Source organism: Nyctibius grandis, chromosome 1, assembly GCF_013368605.1.
Source record: "Nyctibius grandis isolate bNycGra1 chromosome 1, bNycGra1.pri, whole genome shotgun sequence".
Taxonomy (NCBI): Eukaryota; Metazoa; Chordata; class Aves; order Nyctibiiformes; family Nyctibiidae; genus Nyctibius; species Nyctibius grandis.
The window spans coordinates 51755377-51775204 of NC_090658.1; positions in this window are offsets into that span (position 1 = coordinate 51755377).

The window sequence follows — 19828 nt, forward strand, 5'->3', positions numbered from 1 at the left end:
ACAGGAATCCTGTCTCAGAATGGGGAATGAGCCAGATGATATTAACAGGCCCTTTCCAGTCCTACTTTTTGCTGATTCTCTGTCCTAAACATAAAATCCAGCTGTGACTCTCTGGAGCAGCCTATGTTAAGTACAGCATGGTTTAGATGATTCCTTAATGAGTTTTCTGAAAACAAAACAACTACAACAACAAAAAAATCCTAGTGCTGCAAGCTCTTATGGCTTTGTCTTCAGTCTCACCGTACTTGACCCATTTCTTAAAACTCTGGCTCCTGGAGTCAAGCAGATTCATGAAAGCTAAGCTTAAATAAGCAAAAGGCTGTCTAAATTTATGGTGCAGGAAAAAATAAAATAAAACAGATTAAAAGCATGACAGGTAAGTACTTCCAGCAGTTATAAATCCACAAGAGAAGTAAAATACATTATTTAGCTTAAAAATCAAAAAGAAGTTGATTAAAAATGTTCTTATGAACGTTGGGACTGACTCCATTTTTTAGTTTTCATTGATGTTTAATGTTTTTCATAGTCATCCTCTAAGTCGAGGTCTGAAGTCAGCAAAAAAGGAAATTGTGTTGCTGAAGGAAAGGTTCAGAAACAAAATGTCCCTCCCAGTGAGTGGCATAGAGATAAGGACATGGGTACCCCCTTTCCAGTCCAAAACTTAGGGGCACCTAATGAAACCAGCAGATGACAAAAAAAAAAGAGCCCAAAAAAACAAAAACCAGACATGTTTTGTTGTCACAAAAAACACAATTAAGAAAGTGGACCTTCTTGCCACAGGTTGTTGTGGATCCTGTGTGTGTGCGTGGCGATGCTGTGAGCATGCCTATGTGTATGATCCTCTGGCTCGGGAACTCTCTGAGACACAAACTGTTGGTGACTGGGAGAATATTTGGGAGAATTTATCACCCTGCATTTCCCTTTCTTTCATGGTAACACCCAGGCAGCTCTTATGTCTACTGTTGAAGACAGGACACAGGCCAGACTTTTAATCTGACCACAGAAAGATGCTCTCATGTTATTTTACTCTTTTGTTGTGGTCCTGACGAGATGAGGCATACTGGCAGGGCTGCAGGAGGAAATTTTATATCCATTCTCTGAATAGCAGACTACTTTTTCCAAGGCTGTCAATCACGCTCTGCCAATAAATTCCCTAAATAAAAACTTTTAATATAAATAAAACCCACAAATAAAACTGATAGTGAAGAATTAGTTGAGTGCATGAATATAATGATACTTACCATAAAAATCGGTGCAGTGTGAGTTTTCATCTGACCTGCCATCACTCTGCAATCTTTTTCATTATCATAAATCAAAAAGCATTATTTGGTTTAAATCCCTTTCTGCTTAAAGATGAATCACCTTTGATTTCTTCAGTTTTGCTTATGCCAAAAAGAAAAAAAAAGCTTTCAAAACTGTACAACAGTAAAAATGTCTGGTCTCACTTTGCATTTAAAAAAAACCTCTCAGCTCTAAAACTTAATCTAGCAAGTAACATAAAATGAAACAGAACTACGATTTAGGAAAAAAAAAATTTCTTCATCTGTGGAGCTATTAATCTACAGTTTGGTCCAGAGAGTGCGTAAACAGCAGTCTGTGAAGAGGGAACGCAAGCTCTAATGGCTTGAAGAAGATAGGTCCTTCAATGTTTAATCTAACTACAGGTGCATAACTAAGCTTCTCTGTAACATCTGTCCCTGTGGATAAGAAACCTCTAATCATCCTGCACTGCATTGTGCAGACACCAGCTATGTGGATTAAAGCGTATCCTGTATACTGATGACTGATGTGCAAATCACTCAAGCCACCCCAACAGGTTTACCCAGTGAGCTCTTCCCCTTCTGAGAAGTAGAGTCCTCCCCTCCCTTCATCCTGCCATCTTGACATCACACCCCATGCCCAGAAGTGTAATTTGATTCTTGCCACTTTTTCCAAAGTCAGGAAAAATAAGGTCATTTAAAAAGTCATTTGAATAAACTGATGAGCCCAATGGGCTGGAACAGCAAAACAGATCACGACTTGGCGTCAGTCATCCCCAGGGGGCAAATGCAGAAGAAATATGCTGCATGCAGTCATATCTAGGTTTGTTCTGTGAAGAAAACTCTCATAAGAAAAGAAACAAGCAAAAATAAAACAGCCTTCATTCTTTATGTCTCCCATTAGCTTGAACCCTCATGGCAATTCCCATCAATTTAACTTTTGGATGTCTGGATACTAGCCAGGGAACACTCAGCTTCCATATGCTCGGCAAAGAGAGCAACAGCAATGATGCAATGTTATTGTGAGGCGAGGCAGGTAAATCACTGCATATTTCTTCACAAACCCAATTTTCTGAAACTTCCCACCCAACTTTAGGAAACTGAAATTAGCAGAGTTTGGTAATGAGCCCTGGATGTCCCACAAGCAACATCAAATCTCAGAACCTGCCTGATGGAGCTGGCTGTGTTTGTCCACTCAGCCATATTTTTTGACCCTCCTTTATGCCCATGAGGAGAAGTGGAAATGGTTTCCTGCACAGAGACTAGTTATTTGTTGTCCTTGGGAGGCAGTGTAACCTGAAAGCAGGGGAGTGGGGGGAGCAGGGAGGAGGAGGGGAGGCTGGAGTAGGATGCATGTGTGTTTTAATTTCAGTTCTGTTGCTAACTTGTCTTTGCGGAAGTCAGTTCATCTCAGCCTCACTTTCCTCTCTCCCAGTAAAACAGAGACCTTATACACAACTGTGGGGAAAGTGTGCAATTTGTTAAACTTATGAAGCAGTAACAGAGCAATTCATCTTGCTAATTTTAGCCGTCTGTACGTTAGTATCCGGTCTAACTATGTTCCCTCTACAGTGCAGGGACAGAGAGAGGTTGAATAAATCACCTCCGTTTCCTCCACTGATTGTGGAAGGAGGCCAGACACTTGGCTTTTAAATGGCCGCATTTAGGCAAAATTAATCCCACCTTCAATGTCCAGTCATATTAAAGGCCAGGAATCTTCTGTTGTTGGCACATCCCAGCCTTCTCTATTAGAAAGCTGAAGGATGCGTTCATGGTGAGCAGGCTTCTGCATTTTTCTTTCCAGAAAATGCGCAAATTCAGAAGGTCTCTTTTACTTTACTTAGCCCTTGATTATTTATTTGAGACATTAGGAAAACATCACACTATGGCTTTGATCTATCACTGCTGCTAGGTCGGCAGTTTCCTCCCTTCTGGCAGCACGTCAGCCCCTATGAAGCACACAGGTAGGATTTCCGTCTGTGAGCTTCCCTTTTCTCAAACTGAAATAAGATTATTGTGGTAACATGCCCACATGGTTTAATGAATATTCCTGTCACTGTACAGATAGATAACCAAAACAGACCTCACTCCTCACAATCTTTAACCAAAAGTTAGGTGTTTCTTCTGGAAGAGGAATGAGGGAGGCTGAAAGAGTGCAATGGGCTGTATAAGCCCACAGTCTCTCCTTAGGAGAGAAGACCTCCAAATCCTATGCAACTACAGAGATATTGCAGAACACACTCAAAGTTAATATAAGCTGAACAAACATCAAAGAAGAAGGGCTTGTGGCCACTGCTGCCTGACATTGCATTCACATGCAAGTCACAAGGAACTTCTACTGAGTTTTGAAGTCTGGCCCGTGCAGTCACAGGACTGTATTCTTTGCATCACTCTTGGGTGGTATCTCTCCCTTAAAGCTGAAAGTTCTCTTCATCATATGGAATAATAGTTGGTACTTCAAAAAAACAGCTCCTGGTGAATCTGTGGTGCCTTTTGCCCTCCAAGTCCCTTGGCTGAGCTAGAATTTTCTAATGCATTATATTACTTCCATTAATGGTAATAAACAAGCATTTCCATAGCAATTTCCATAATCAAAGTTCTCCACTCAAGAGCTCCTCTGGAACTATCAGCTGACTTTGAAGGGAGGGAACCAAGGCAAAAGAATTATGCAAAATGCTCAAAGCCACAAAGCGAGTCAGACTCCAAGGCAAAAAAAAAAAATAGAAAAAAAAAAACCCTTTAGTTCTCCTATCTGTGCTTATGCCCCAAGGCAATTCCTGTCTTTCACAGCTGGGGACGAATTGGGATACCCTTTACACAAAGATAATTCCACTGACACTTTCAGAGTTAGCCCTGATTTACTGCACCATCTGTGAGATCAGCATGCGGCACAAGACACTCTTATGACTGGAAAATACTTTGCTGACAAGGAAAATATATATGCTTATTCCTTCCTGCTCTCCATTGCTAATCTTTAATGGCCACCTTTCTTCAAATGCTTTCAGTCAGATTTTGACCGAACCAAGAATTTTTCAAATTTAAATAGCCTTGTTAATTGGGTTGGGTGTGATGCGTCATACTGGCCACGCAGCTCCTTTGGCATGCAGCTTGACCTTGTTGAGAGACTTGTCCTAGTACTTCTCTTTTCCATTTGATTAGGCTTTCTGCTTCTTGGTAATACAGCCATCATCTAGATTTTGTCATTTGCATTGTATCTCCCATCTTCTCAGCTGTAATAACAACCTGCCTGTGGAAAAAAATCCTGAAAACAAAACCCTGTATCCTCTACCTACTCATTTGATTACAGGAAAGTCCTCAGTTAAACCTGGAGAATTTCAACAAAGGACTGATGTCTTGATGAATCACCAAGCACTGTTCCTCTCTGGAAGGTATGTATGAACAGCAGCGCCTGGCACCTGTGTTCAGGCAGATATAATGCATTGAAACTGAAATAAAGTGTTTACTAACACACAAATAAAAAGAAGTGGTCTATAACTAGTATATTATTTCAAGTGCTTCTCCATCTTCATCCTGCCTTTCTCAAGGCATACTTGCAAAGTCATTGAAAGAATGACTAACATATTAACCTTATTAACAATGTGAAATGAAATCACTGAGATGAAATCACTCCAGTGACTCTGAAAGATTCGGTTACGCAGGGGAGCCCGCTCACTAAGTTACAGTTTAGATTAATTTCCTGTATCGCTGGTTGCCAAAACTTCTGAGCTATTGCCATTTCTTCCCCGCTTTGGCACAGGTGTCCGACTGGGATGTCTCCATCTCTGACCCTTCCCATGTTGCAAATTCTAATGTAAACAGAGAAAAAGTCCAAAGCCAAAAACCCCCACTTGCTTTGTTGCAAGCAGCAACAAGCTCTGTCCTTCTTCCCTCCTGTTTTTCACAGAACAAAGGGAGTAAAATATTAGCAACTTCACTCATGCTTTCCCTTGAGCTTCTGAGGCAACTTTGGAATGGAGAAAAACCTCTGCATCCTGCCTAGGCTTCTGTCATGGGAAGACCAGGCTTGTTTGCTCCTCTGAGAGCTGTGCAGCGACAGCAGTTGTGTTGGGGCTGCTAGTGCTGCCAATGGAGTCAGCACAGGTGTTGTCACAGCAACAAAAACATCTGGGTCTGAGACCCAAAGCATCTGTGTTGTCTTTCTGGTTATTGACATCAGTATCTGAGTTAAATTAAAAATAAATGGCCATGGGTATTTGTAGGTATAACAACTGTAACTTGTTCTCATGAGCATGTATCATATGAAACACTTGAAAAATACTAATTCTCATTCCAGATCTCACCACTAAGAGGCCAGTGCTCAGAAATACTTAATTTGGCCACTAATTTTAGGGCAGATGCTCAGACTTCTGTGCTGTTAAATTGGTAGTGAAAACTGTGTTTTCTAAAAAGTGTGATACATTATACTATGCTAAGGCAGTCATTTTCCAGAGAAACTTCAGTTACATTCGGTGCTGCATCTCCTTCTGTCTTGAATGCGGCTTCTGTGGGACAAGGCTGCAAAACAAAATTCTCCTCTCAGTCTGTTTGGGCAATTTATTAGTTCTTGATGGTACATGGATTTTTTACAAAGTATGGAATTATCATCAGCAATACAGCTGGCATGTAAGAAAAGATTAAACAGTCTAGGGCTCCTTAGCTTGAAAAAGGAGATATGTGATTGAAGAAAATCATGCAGGATATCAAGAATGATTATCAGAAGTGCTTTTAAAAACTCAGTGGGGAATATTGCTTACTATTCTTTGCAATGCAAAAGGTGGGGGTTGTCACAGAAATCATCAGGCTGCAGGGTAAAAAGGAGCAAAAGAAGTACATTTTCACACAGCACGAAGTTAAACTGTAGAACTCATTGCCACTGGATAGTGCAAAGGCCAAAATCACAAGCAGATTCAGATGCTAATTGCCACTGGATAGTGCAAAGGCCAAAATCACAAGCAGATTCAGATGCTAATTATAAAAAATAATAGGAAAGAGCCACAAATTGAGGTGAAACACAAAGGTGTGGACCTAACTAAAGTTCAGGAAATTCGTAAGGTTGCAGGTTATCCCAGGGTATCCTGGGAGAAGGACAGCCACAGCCACTGAGCAGACATCCTTCTTGCTGGACGTGGTTGGTGTGAACAGGTCAGGGCCAGAGACAGATGGCAAAAGAGAAGCAAAGGCCTGACTGGGTCTCATTTCAGCTCTGGGTGCATTAATGCTCTTTCAGGTAAGGAACTAGCAATCTGAGAAAATGATTAATTGGTATAAATTCCCAAATCTAAACCTAAATTCTGCTGTAACACCCTTGGCTAATCTCCCCACCAGGAAAACAAGAACTATAAAAACTTTCTTCTCAGATGTGTTTTGAGGACTAACCACATCAAGACCCTGAAGTGTTTCTAATTTTAGCAGCAGTATCACCAAGCCATTTAACACCTTCATGCTGCCTTTGGCCTCCACCTTTAGAACAGCAGCTCTTAACAGTAACTGTATAGACCATGAGTGGCCAGTCTTGGCCAGCATCCCAAAACACCCTTCCTCTTTATCAGCTCACAGATATAAGATGTGGCAAGGGAGCTATTTCCATCAGCGATGTCCCACTTATCTATGAATGGAGACAGTCAAATTTTGTCTTGAAACTAGGAAGGGGGGAGAAAGAGGCAGGGGGGCGGAACTGAAGAAAAAGATAAGAAATTCTCACCACACATATGAGAGGTTACAGTAGGTAGAAAAAATGTAAGCTCCCTGGGGTTAATTATAAAGGAAATCTGGAACCCGTACCAAAGCATTATCCCTAATTACTGCCATTAGTTGAATTAAGCTGTGTCTTCGTAGGGGAGAATGCTACAAAGATGCAGCACTCATCTGCTTCTGTCTTCTGTCTCTGCTGCCCACCACCATGCTGTGGTCACACACACTGCAGAAAGCAGCTGAAATCCTCTGGCACATGCACTTCTGACAACTCTCCTGCATCCCAGCCTGCAGGTGTACCAGCTCTGGCAAATTCTACTTGTGTCTATATATTCCTCTGAAGACGTGGTCCTTAGGCTGGTGTCACAGCTGCTTCAGAGGTCTGCAGCAGACAATGCATTCATGTTTAGGGAGAGACCAGGAGCACCAGAGTGCAATTTTCAGGAGTAGCAACCCGACATGCCATACTGGCTCCGTGATCCCCTATGCCCCAGGCCTGGCACAAGCATCCTGGTCTTGGTGCTCACCATCGTTGGAGCACAGGATGGGGAGGCAGCTCCAGGCTCCTCCAGTTCAATGCCTTGCAGTCAGGGCAATCATGTAACAGCTACTCAGCACCTACAAACACCAAGCCCTGTCACCCACATGGCACTACAATCCCTACAATGAGGGAAGAAAGGGAAGACCAAAGGTCCAAGAGCTTCAAAATCTCTCATGCACCACAGGCATCATACTGGTGCAGGTACAGGGAAGAGTCAGGGGCATCACTGCGTCCCTCCAACACTGGTGCAACCGCGGCATGTCTTTTCCCCTGCTGTTTATCTGCTGCTTTGCATTTTGAGATAAGGCTAATTCTTACTACTGGCCTACATATAACGCTTAGCAACACGGGACCTGAATATTAGTCCTGAAGGTTCCTCTATATCAGTGGCGCAAAACCAGGTCCTTTTTTTTTGCATGACTCCACAAAACACAAAATTCATCTGTGCAAGGCATTATGGTTAGTAAAATTTAGATTGGGACCATTTTATGGACAATGTCTTCTTCATGCTAGATGTTGCACAAAAGGAGGTGAATCTCTTCTGGACAAGGACAGTCACATCAGTGAGAACAGGATTTTTTTTGTTTAAGTTCACCACATCTCCATCAGATTTGTTGGTGTCCAGGCCAATATTGTTTCTCCACTTATGAATTAGTTTCTCCTTTTGCAGACGTGTAATTAAAAGACCAGCCGTCTTGAATCAAGAAGTACATTACGATGTCCTGCCTGTCCCAGAATACCTTGGCATGCTGCACATGAGCTGACATTCACTTTCAACTTTAAAGTGGCTGGGGCTGTACTCCCAAATATTTTCTAGTAAGATCCAGTGCCCTGTAATCTGCCTACCTAGAGACCTGGTCTCTTTGGAAGCGAGATCTCAGCACTCACATGGTTTTCATTCAGCAGAAGACAAAGGTGGAGCGCTCAGGACAGTCTCATTGCCTAAAGCTGGAAAGGAGGCAAGTCACCACATACATCTCCTGGCTGTATTTTCCAATTTTCATTCTTCCCTCCTGTTCAGCCATCCCGTCAGGTTTATGGTCAGAGATGGCGTGCAAGCTGAGCTCCCCACTGGCCCAGCCTGTGTTATTATGTCTTTCAACGTACAAAGTTAGGTGCCTTTTCCACTCTTCAGTAAGAAGTGTAAGGGCTGGAAAAACTAGCAGCAGAATATGCATGCTCCCCTTACCTCAGCGATTCCCCAAGTGACTATATTTGCTGTCTCACATGGACTCAGGATGTTAACTAAACTGACAAGGACTGGACATCAGAGAGAGGAAGGAAGGAAAACATCTGCCTTTCCAATCCAGTGACTTCAAATAAAGGTTCTCTACTTTCAGGAGTCTCTCAAGCACAGCACACAGAGGGTTTTGAGAAGCTGGGGGCTCCTGATGAAAGTGCTGTTGTGTTCTTTTCAGAGCCACAGCCAGGAAGGGATTGTGTTTTGGTCTTCCCATAGAACAGGTTGCTGGTTTGTGTGTCTGCTTGTGCTGTTCCTTAAGGCTTTCAGAGAAACTTCACTGTACAGAATCACTGATCATTTACAAAGAGGGCAAGGGAGGACTGCTGCTGCCTAAAAACAGTTTGCATCATCTCTGGCACGATTCATTCATGCCATAAATAAAGTCCTAAAGAGCACACAGACTATCTTTTCCAAAACAAATAAAGTTATTTTATTTAAACTGTAAAACCCAGCTTTTTGTTTAACACTGTGAAAAGAGGCACACAGCAGAAGCCTGCTGTTGGCATGACATAGAGTAATGAATCAGTGAGCAAGGAGACTTAGGTGGAAGTGTTGATTCGTGACATGAAAACAAGAACTGGGTCTTTAACAGGATGTCCCTGACATCCTTCCTGCCCCTTCCCAGCTCCTTTCAAAGCCGATCTCACAGCACCACTCTTCCACCTTGGGTTTCAGCAGTTGGTTGAACACAGCATCGCTTTGCAGATTTCAGGGGAGTTGCACCATACAAGTGACTTTAGGTGTTGGTAAGCCCCTTGAAATCGAAGGACTTGTGCTCAGGGAGAGTTTGTTCCACATTTCTTCCTTTTTCGCTGAAGGCTGGATGTGCAAATCCGTCATGTCTCCACTTGACTTCACACTGTGGAGACACACACTGTGACACAGAGAGATTTTGGCAGTAGAAAAGAAAAAGCTTCAAAAACACTTCACTCCCTGAAACATGCCAAAATATACCAGGCACTAAGGATGAAAACCTGCCAGGGTGAAGCATTTCTCGGTTAGAGGGAGGCTGATCTCCCCAAGAGGGAGAGGGAGAGCTGTGCTGCAAGGACCCACTCCGACCCCTCTCAGCAAAGCATGCCGTAAACACACAGCAGATGTCAGTCACGGGAGAGCAGCAGGATCCACAGTCCCTTGTCCCTTCCACACCACCCACCATTTGTCCAGGTGCCCATTTCCTGCGTGGTCCTGCAGAGGACCTGAGCCAGGGCAGCCTGAGAGCATGTCATGGCTGATGGTGCTGCTGAAGCTCCAGCTCTGAGCAGGGCTGAAGGGCATCCAGCAGTGTCTGTGGCAGAAGATAGTGGATCTTTTTCAATTCTTTTATAATGGACAATGGTGTCAGGTTTCCCATCACACTACCTAATCTCTATAACTGGTTTTCATGATTCCTCCATGTGGTGTTCTGTATCTGTCCTCTTTTATTCACATAGAGGTGTAGGAAGCATTGAAGATTTCACTGTACGCCTCACCTTGTCTACATGATTGCTCGGACAGCCTGCTGGAGTTTGTTGCAGTTTACTTTATTCTCCTTTGCCGGTTCCCTGTGTCCTGGCCAAGGCTTGCATTTTTCCTGACTACTTACTAACACTCTTTCATTTTGCACTGTGTCCTGGCTTCCTCAAAACCCTAATCCAGGACTGAGACCTTCTTCTACTCTTTCAAATGTGATCTCTTCTTTTAAAAAAAGTGATGGACACCCCACGAGGTGACAAAGCTGGGCCCCACTTTGGGGCTTGGGGATGGGCACCAGGTGTGCTAGAGCTGGCAGCAGCCAGCACCTGGCTTGGTGCAGCAGATTTTGTAAACACGCTCCAGTGAGGGGATAGAGCCACCGGGGAGGACTTCGGAGGAGGTGGCAGGCAGGAAGACAGCAGCCACAGCTCCTCTGTCAGGAGGGGCAGGGCAGAAGGGAGAAGGGAGTCCCAAACCCTGCGTGAAGGGACTGTGAGCAGCATCCCTATGCACAAAGCCGCCCTGTGCTCATAGCCACCGCGTAGCCTCAGGTGCCACAGTACTTAAAGCAAGTTTTACTGACAAAACTTCCAGCACTGCACCTTAAATAGTCTTTGGGCTAGAAGTGCAATTTAGATTAAGCAGGAAAGTCTTTATAGGTTAATTAAATACCAATTGCTAAACCATACCCCACCAGTCATTATCTGTGTTTTGATATGGACTTATTACATAACTGTTAAACTTGGTATTTAGCAGATAACTTCCTTATTAGAAAGATTAAACATCTACTTGAGAGACTTCATTTTTTAAATGTCACCATTTTGGTTTACTAGACTTCTTGCTGTGCTTAACACAAACAGTGGGTATTTAAAGTAATAACAAATAAGCTGTCAGCTGGGAGCACTCAGCGGCAGGCAGGACCTGCCCCAGGACAGATTTGCCAGTGCTGCCGGGGGGGCCAGTCCAGGGATGGGCCACAGGCCCCCTCCCTGGGCAACCCCGCTCCCACCTTGCTCTGAATCTGCAGGCTGGTGGGGAAAAACATCAGCACCTCTTTTGAAAAGCAATTTCCCAGCTCCAGTGGGATCAGCCTAATTCTCCATGCAGTCCCTGGCTGCACCTTCTCCCTGGCAGCGTTTTGCTGAGGACATGGAGGAGCAAGATCCACCAACCGGTATCAGCATGTGACTGATGCGGGGCTACGTCCTCACCTCAGCTCCCACGTGCCATTAGCACCAGCCTCTGTGGCATAAAATATGCTCATGATGCTCTGTGCACAAAAACAAAGCCAATCCCTGGCTGCTCTTCTATGAGACATCTGCAAAAATTACCTGGGCAGAGGGGAGGTTGCCACTGCCCGATTTCTGCTTTCATAATTCTGGCATTAGCAGGTCAGAAAAAACAAAATGGCAACCTGCCCAAAGAGTGGTTTGGAGTGGGGAGGAGGCCATGGGCAGAAGTCCACACTGGAGTCAGAGGAGGGGATCTCGGTGGAAGCATGCAGCCAGACGCTCACCAGCGCAGAGAATTGGGAGCACCGGTGGTGCAGCTGACCCCCCTCTAACAGAGATGGTGAAGCAGTGGAAGGCTGCAGGGCTGATACGGGAGCTGGGTTTGAGCCCCAAAGCCCTGATCCAGGTTTCCTCCAGGTTCTGGCTCTGAGGCCAGTTTCTCTGGAAATCAACATTTTATCTAGTGGAGTCCCTCAAGGGTCGGTACTGGGACCAGTACTATTCAATATATTCATTAATGACTTGGATGAGGGAATAGAGTGCACTGTCAGCAAGTTCGCTGATGACACCAAACTGGGAGGAGTGGCTGACACACCAGAAGGCTGTGCTGCCATTCAGAGAGACCTGGACAGGCTGGAGAGTTGGTGGGGAGAAATTTAATGAAGTATAACAAGGGCAAGTGTAAAGTCCTGCATCCGGGCAAGAACAACCCCATGTATGAGTACAAGTTGGGGGCAGACCTGTTGGAGAGCAACATAGAGGAAAGGGACCTGGGGGTCCTAGTGGACAGCAGGATGACCATGAGCCAGCAATGTGCCCTTGTGGCCAAGAAGGCCAATGGCATCCTGGGCTGTATTAGAAGGGGTGTGGTCAGCAGGTCAAGAGAGGTTCTCCTCCCCCTCTACTCTGCCCTGGTGAGGTCGCATCTGGAATATTGTGTCCAGTTCTGGGCCCCTCAGTTCAAGAAGGACAGGGAACTGCTAGAGAGAGTCCAGCGCAGAGCCACGAAGATGATTAGGGGAGTGGAACATCTCCCTTATGAGGAGAGGCTGAGGGAGCTGGGTCTCTTTAGCTTGGAGGAGACTGATGGGTGACCTCATTAATGTTTATAAATATGTAAAGGGCAAGTGTCATGAGGATGGAGCCAGGCTCTTCTCAGTGACATCCCTTGACAGGACAAGGGGCAATGGGTGCAAGCTGGAACACAGGAGGTTCCACATAAATATGAGGAAAAACTTCTTTATGGTGAGGGTAACTGAACACTGGAAAAGGCTGCCCAGGGAGGTTGTGGAGTCTCCTTCTCTGGAGACATTCAAAACCCGCCTGGACGTGTTCCTGTGTGATATGGTCTAGGTAATCCTTCTCCGGCAGGTGGATTGGACTAGATGATCTTTCGAGGTCCCTTCCAATCCCTAACATTCTGCAATTCTGTGATTTTAAGAGCTAGACTGAGTCACCTGCCCATCTGGATACTGGTGCCTATGCAGGGCACAGTCCTGGTACCGGGGTGTTATGGCCATGCAGCCTTACAGCCTAAGTCCCCCTCCATTCAATTTTTGGTAAAAATGCTTTTATCACTTTCAGAAACAGGGATCTCCAGTTTCTCCAGCAAGACCCAAGGAGGAGTAGTAGGCCCTGCACTGGCCATCACCTTGGCAAATGTTGGCTTACGCCTTCAGCAAGAACTGGCAGCGAAGAGGTTAAGAATTAGTGAGCCTAAAAGGCTGCTTTTTGAGGGGTGGGTTTGGGGCAACCCGAGTTAAGTAAGCAGCCTTAAAATTATAAGAAAAGGAAGTGCTGGTCATTGGTTTGTTTGTTTATTGTTTCAGCAGTTTGTACTGTGTGCGTCTCATGTGCTATCTTCATTCCTCAGTCTCCCAGCTGGTTAATTATCCAGGGGAAGCGATGCTTCCTGCCAGCGACCTCCTGGGTCCCCTCCCATTGTTCCCAGCTCTGACACACAGCGCTGGAGAGGGCAGAAAGGGCTGCTTGTGTCTCGACCGGTGAGAAACACTCCAGAGACTGCAGTTAGTTAATAAAACAGATGGGTTTATTGGCACCGGCAAATTTCAATGCTAGTGATGCATTTAATAGGGTTCATCTGAAGAAAATAACAATAAAAATAAAACAAGGAGTTTGGGGGCAGGGGGATAAATATAGGAGAGACAAGAAGATGATCCCTACCTCCAGCATCTCTGGCAGCTCTGCCGTATCTCTGCAGCCTTCAGGGCTCTGCAACAGGGTTGCTCAACACTTCTTTCTCTGATAGGACTCATGTAGTCATCATGACAAGAGATCCCTACTTCTAAAATCCAGGCTCAGGTGGCCTAAAACTCATCCAAATCCCTGTGCCAAGCGAGGTCTTTAAGTTCCCTTACATAAGACATCTGAATGCTCCTCAAAGGCCTGGTGCTCTCCCTTCACTTGGTACAGGGGCTTACGTGGAAATGAGGATGACTCAAAGTCCCTAATATTGTAAAAACCTTTTCTTCTGAAGCCCTAGTGCCCTACACGTCCCCCAAAGTTTCTTTTCTGTGCTTCTGTAATGATTGAGTGACCGCACGTTACAGGAGTGTGCTTCTCTCAAATGCTGTACGGACACTTCAATATTTATTTTTTTTAAAAGAACACTTTGTACAAACCCTAAGCAGGGCCCAAAGCATTGCAAACAATAATAAACAGCAACGGGCTCAAGCTGTAGAACTGGGATCCAGATGTGCATCTCAATTTGAGGAAACTTTGAGGGTGCTTAAGATGGGCGTGGGTTAATCTCCCTGGAAAATCGAAAATGAAGAGGGAGAAAAGGAAAAAACATAAGCAGAACATAGTTAGCAAAACATGGAGGGGCACGTCTGCACCTTTGTGTGTTTGATACTCCAGTGTTTTGAAAGATGTGACCCCACCCCCTGAGGAGTCAAGAACTGTGATTAGCTGAGAATGAAAAGATTTTTGCTCCCTGACGTTGGTAAAGGTAATCTGTTTTGAAGAACTACTTTGAAGCATGTATTGCCACTTTGATTATACAGATCTCGGGGGAAAGTGAGCTTTGCTTTAAGTCACGTAATTGTGTTCATTATCTCCACAGAATTTTACTTTCACGTGAGCACTGTCCTATGTAACTCCAGTGCCCAAACGCATCTTAAAAATCTCCTCAGAAATTGTGTCCCATTTGTGCCACCCAGATGGCATTTGCGGGTCAAAATTCATTTGTTTAAAATTTTAGAGGAAAACCAAAACACAGATCCTAGTCTTCTCTTCATAGGGAGACACTGTTTCCACGGTCAAGCTGATTCCTCCCCTTTGGGACAGGATGCAGCCAGAGGAGCGTTTCATTGCTGGAAGTTTTCGTTCATGAGGAAATATTATTTACATATGCCACATCCAAATGACAACAGCGGCAAAGAGGACTGGCATCAATCCCACTTTAAATAGCTAATTTTCTAATGCAAGGAGGTGCGTTTTCATCGACGTTTCCGTAACAAGATGTTCCACTCACTTCTGGCCCAGCAGCGCAGTATCTTGCTCTTGCGTTGCTAACAGCCTTCCCTTCCCTTCCCTTCCCTGCCCACCTTCTGTCAACAAACATGTAGGAAAAGAATTTCACCATGTCAGGAATTTCAGGCTTTTGAAACGGAGCTCACACACTTGACACTACCCAGCCCCAGGACAGAGCTGAGCTGCTGCCCAGATGGAAGGTCAGTGGTGATTTTTTACAGATGTTTTGGATCAAATCATAGTGCTTAAAAGAAAAAAAGAAAAAATCTCCAGACGGTTCAGAGCCATGATAAATAATTTAGAGAGTGGTTAGACAAATCATGTGAAAGAACTCTAAGACTGGATCTTTTGGCTCCCTGATGGGGATATGTTTAAATTAAACAGTCAGTAACTAACAAGCCAAAGCCCATCATGCCACTGGATAACACAAGCAGTTAAAGAGCTGGATTGAAAAGTTGAGTTGATATTGAGTGCCTGCCATCATTTCCCTCTTCCGTCTTTTGGTGATGAGAAAGAAAAGGGGAAATAGTAAAGAATGAGCAGGGTCCTGGCATTGTTCGTCTCCTCTTTCCTAGTGAAGAAGCCATCGGAGATGAAGAAACAGAAGGAAAGCAGAATTATTCATTCCCCACCCCCAGGAGAAAAAGAGAGTAAAACAGTCACAAAGACAGGATAAAAGTCTCTGCCTTGGGCAATGCAAAGCTGGTCTGTCAGAGTAAAAGCCTGCAAGAGCAGAGGGACAGCAAAGGAATGCCCCCTCCCCATAAATCATGCATTTTGCCTCGTTTCTGTTAGTTTGCAGTATTTAACATTTTAAATAATTACAAAAAGCCCTGACACCAACTCTTTCAAATGTATTGTGGCAAATGAACAACTTAAAGAGCTGTTTCTCCTGCAAAGTTCCTCTGGGGCAGAAATTAATGCACTGCCCCTTTTCAAATAGTCCCAAGTCCAGACTGGAAGGAGAAGAGGCTACTCATTTTCCAAAGGACTTAAGGAAAGGGGTGCACTAATTTATGTAGAGTGAATTAAAAGCTGAAAGCAACCTGGATTTAATGGACAGGAAGGCTAATCAACAAACACTCTCCACTCAATATTACCCAGCCTGGCAAAATCCCTAATATTGCTATTTAATCTAAGCACTGTGTATCATAGCCGGTACGCTTTTGGTGGTGTACAGGAAGACAGCCGGCAGAGCAGTGGATTCCCCACCCACTTTCAGGGAGGACAGAGACAGTCTGCTTCTTGAGGGACACATTTCTACTATGCACCATAAAGCAAGTGTCCTGCTAAAATCAGCAGGAACCGTGCACGATTAAGGACACTGGATTAGGCTCCACGTATGAGAAGTTTCCTGCTGCCGCTGCAAAGGAAAAGAGTAGGTGATGCTCAATAACCAGGAAAAACTCTCTCTCTGCACTATATAAAAGCTACAGAGTGAGGGCTGAACTCAAGGGCTCCTGCTTGGGGCACCAGCTGCTTCCTGGCGACTGCAGCTAATTTTGGCAATGGGGCAGGAGTGCAGTGCCGATGCAATTTGAGGCAGGATATAGATTTTAAACATTGTTTCCCTGAGATCTTGCTGTGCATTGCTCAAAATTGTTTTCAAAGGCAGCTCAAATTAACCCTCCACCCACTCTCCACTGAGGTTAGATCCAGGGATGTTTAACATAAAGACAACAAACAGCCTTTGGACTGCAGGCCAGGGCCCAGACTCCTTCCCTCCCTTCCTCCGAGACTGTTTCCTAACAATACAACTACGCCGGGGCCTTCCCCAACACAAAGTGCAATAACTACGCTTTTGTGATGCCCATTGGCGGTGTACGTGTGCCACCCAGGACAGAGCCAGGTTAATTTAGGAATTCTCTCGTTGCACCAGGTAAGCAATCAGCAAATAAAGAAAGCAACGTCCATTCAACCCCTGCCAGCTCACACGCTCCCAACTTTGATTGCTTGTGATTGCTTTGGGGCAATGAGGGGAACGTATCAAATCTCTGCCAATGGCAGGTCTAAGTTATTTGCAGACAGAAAGCTGCGCTTTTTCCCCTTTGATAACAAGTAGTAACACAACAGCAGAAGCAGCCAAGCCTTATTTCCTATGAGCGATGTTCCCAGCTGAGCTCTCATGTGGGGTCTCTAGCAAAGGGTGAACTTGCAGACCCGCCTCCTCCAGAGTGGAAGCAGGAGAAAGAGTTTGCACTGGCAGTTTCCTCAGAGCTTGTAGGATTTTCTGTCCCTGAGCGCTGTACCTCTCTGCCTCACTGAGCTGAAATTAGCTCATGGAGACAGCTTGGAAAGGGTCTGACACATCTACCCACAAATGCACACAGAGCAAGAGCAACCCCATGAGCCTCGTTTTGTAGGAAACCAGGTCTGCATTCAGACGACCTTCTTCTTGCCAAGATTAATTTCAAGATTAGAGGATTCAGGCCACAAACTTTGGCAAGAACTACAGAGACCAGAAAACCTCAGCACCTTTTAGTGTTTCATTAGCAGCTGTCCTCCCAGTGGTGCTTTACTTCAGGAAATTACACTCGGTTTATGGACAGGGAAACTGAGGAATGGCTTTTCCAAGAGACATGTCAAACATCGGTCACAAACCAAAATAAAACTGCTGCAAGCATGCTTCTGCTCCAGGGTGTGAGGCACAGCTGGCCAGCAGGGTGTAGTTCCTCCTCCCCAGACATCAGACCATGGCCTGGGGTGGTGATGGCATGGGGCACCGGTGCATGGGAGCATCAGTGGGAAGCCTCCTGCCTAGGCAACCTCCCTCCTCTGCCTGGATGAGCTGCGTGGCCTGTGCAAGCACTGAAACAATTGGTTTTGCAGTGCCAGAGTTAGTTATGTCTGAAAGGGTACCTATGAGCACGGCGAGGAGTGTCATTAGGCTTCTGGCTGGGCACTGGAAGATGGATGTGGTGTTCGCTTTCGTGCAGGCAGTTAACAGCGCAGCTATTTGGTTACATGAATTTACAAGCTTAGCTGCTGAATAAAGGAGACCACAGGTTAACAGCAAGAGGTGAAGGTGCTTGTAAAGGTGCAAGCTGAGCCCTGAACCAAGGCGATTACAGCTCACTGGGAGCTCCTGAAGCCCATTAGTGCCAGAGCAAGGAGCTGTCAAGATCCACAGATGAGCAGTTAAGTTTGCAAGCTCAGAGATGACCACGTGCAGGGAAAAGAATTTGCTTTGCTCTCACAAAGTCTCTTCCTTTTCTCTCTCCCTCACCAAACAGCCACCTGCAACCCAGCCCCAGCCTTCCCCCAGCAGGGACAAGGGACTTCCAGCCCATCCTCCCCTCAAATGCCACACTCCTACCTCCACCCCTGCCCCTCTCCAGCTCCACGGGCAGCATCCCCATACTTGCCAGCACATCTCAGGAGAAAGTACTGCTGATCCCCAACCTGGACCAAGCCCTCAGGCATGCAGAACTGCTGCACGCTTCAGAAAGCAACAGAAAATATTTTTCCTCAATAGGCATTTTATTTCCTCATGCTGTCCTATCCCCCAAAATAAATAAAGGTACTTCAAGGTGTCAGACAAGCCATCACACTTTAATTTCTCCCTTTGGCAAGCCTAGCCACTAATTCAGTCTTGTTATGGTTTTCCCACTAGGGAAAAAATATACACTGAGCTTTGAAAACCCATTGTGTAGCAGCAATTGTTGCTGTAAGCCAGTGGCTGTTTTGCTTTGTTCAGCACTGTGTGCTTGTGTCTCCTGTGAGATATTGTTTTGTTAAGGCTTGCTATTGATTAACAGGGAGAGGAATTGATTTCCAAATGGGAGTAGCTGAAACGCTCCAAAATGCTGCATAAAAAATGTGAACATTTAAAATCATCTCAAAGACAAGGAGCTCTCCTAAGTCAGATCCATTTTTCCCTCAAGCTGTACCCACCGCAGCATCTCACCTCAGGCCAGTCTTGCAGTTCAGGCTCAGGATAAGGGCTGCATCCTTGCCCACATCTTTGGAGCTGATGGATGCTGCTGAGCGATCTGGGGGTCTGTGCCAGGGGTGACATCAAGCTCTGGGGTACTCCACACAGAGAGCGGCTCTGGGCATTTATCCTAATGCTGCCTCAGAGGCATCACAGTCCCTGGTGTGGATACAGTAATAAGCAAATAGGCATAAAGGTGTCCTAGGCTCCTTACAACTTCGTCTTCTACCCTATACAAAGAGATTGATTATTCCCTGGTTGAGCATCAAATAGATTATCTTCATCTACAACAGAGGATTGTTATTGCTTTAACTACTGAGCCACACCAGAGTAACACAACAGGAGATGCTCCAGCAGAGCAGCCAGCGCTGAACGCTGCTGTCCTGGGGCAGAGGCTGACCCCACCCATCTGCCACCCCACCATGAGCAGTGGGGAGGGAGGGCAGGGGTCCTATGGGGTGCCAGGCGGCAGCCGCCACCGAGTCACACCTGCTTTTCTGCATCACCAGTGCCACACAGCACACACTACTACCCATGCCCCAGCCACGGGCAATCGCCCCAACATGTACTGACCCCACTCAGTGGCACCAGCTGGACTCTGAGCTGCAGCACCACGAGGCTTGTGGCTGCTTCGCAGTCTCCCGCTCCAGGCACTTGCCTGCGTATTGTTTTAGCCCTGTTGTGCAGGAACCGGCAGGAAAGAGGAGACGCTTTGACACTGTTTTTCATCTGTCTGGGCAAAATTTATTTCACCAACCTTTGAAGTAATTTGGGGGGGGGGAGCTATGGAGAGAAGGGCTAGATTTCTAAATCCTCTTCAACCAGTTTCAGCATTTGCACTAGAATAATAATTGCAGGGTTGCAACATCCTTTGTGCAACCTGCTAGGGGTAGTGGATCTACCATCTGGGAAAACCTGGTGTCATTTAATAAGAGAGCAATGCAAGACTGTGCTGTAGGAGTTAGCCAGAGGGATTTT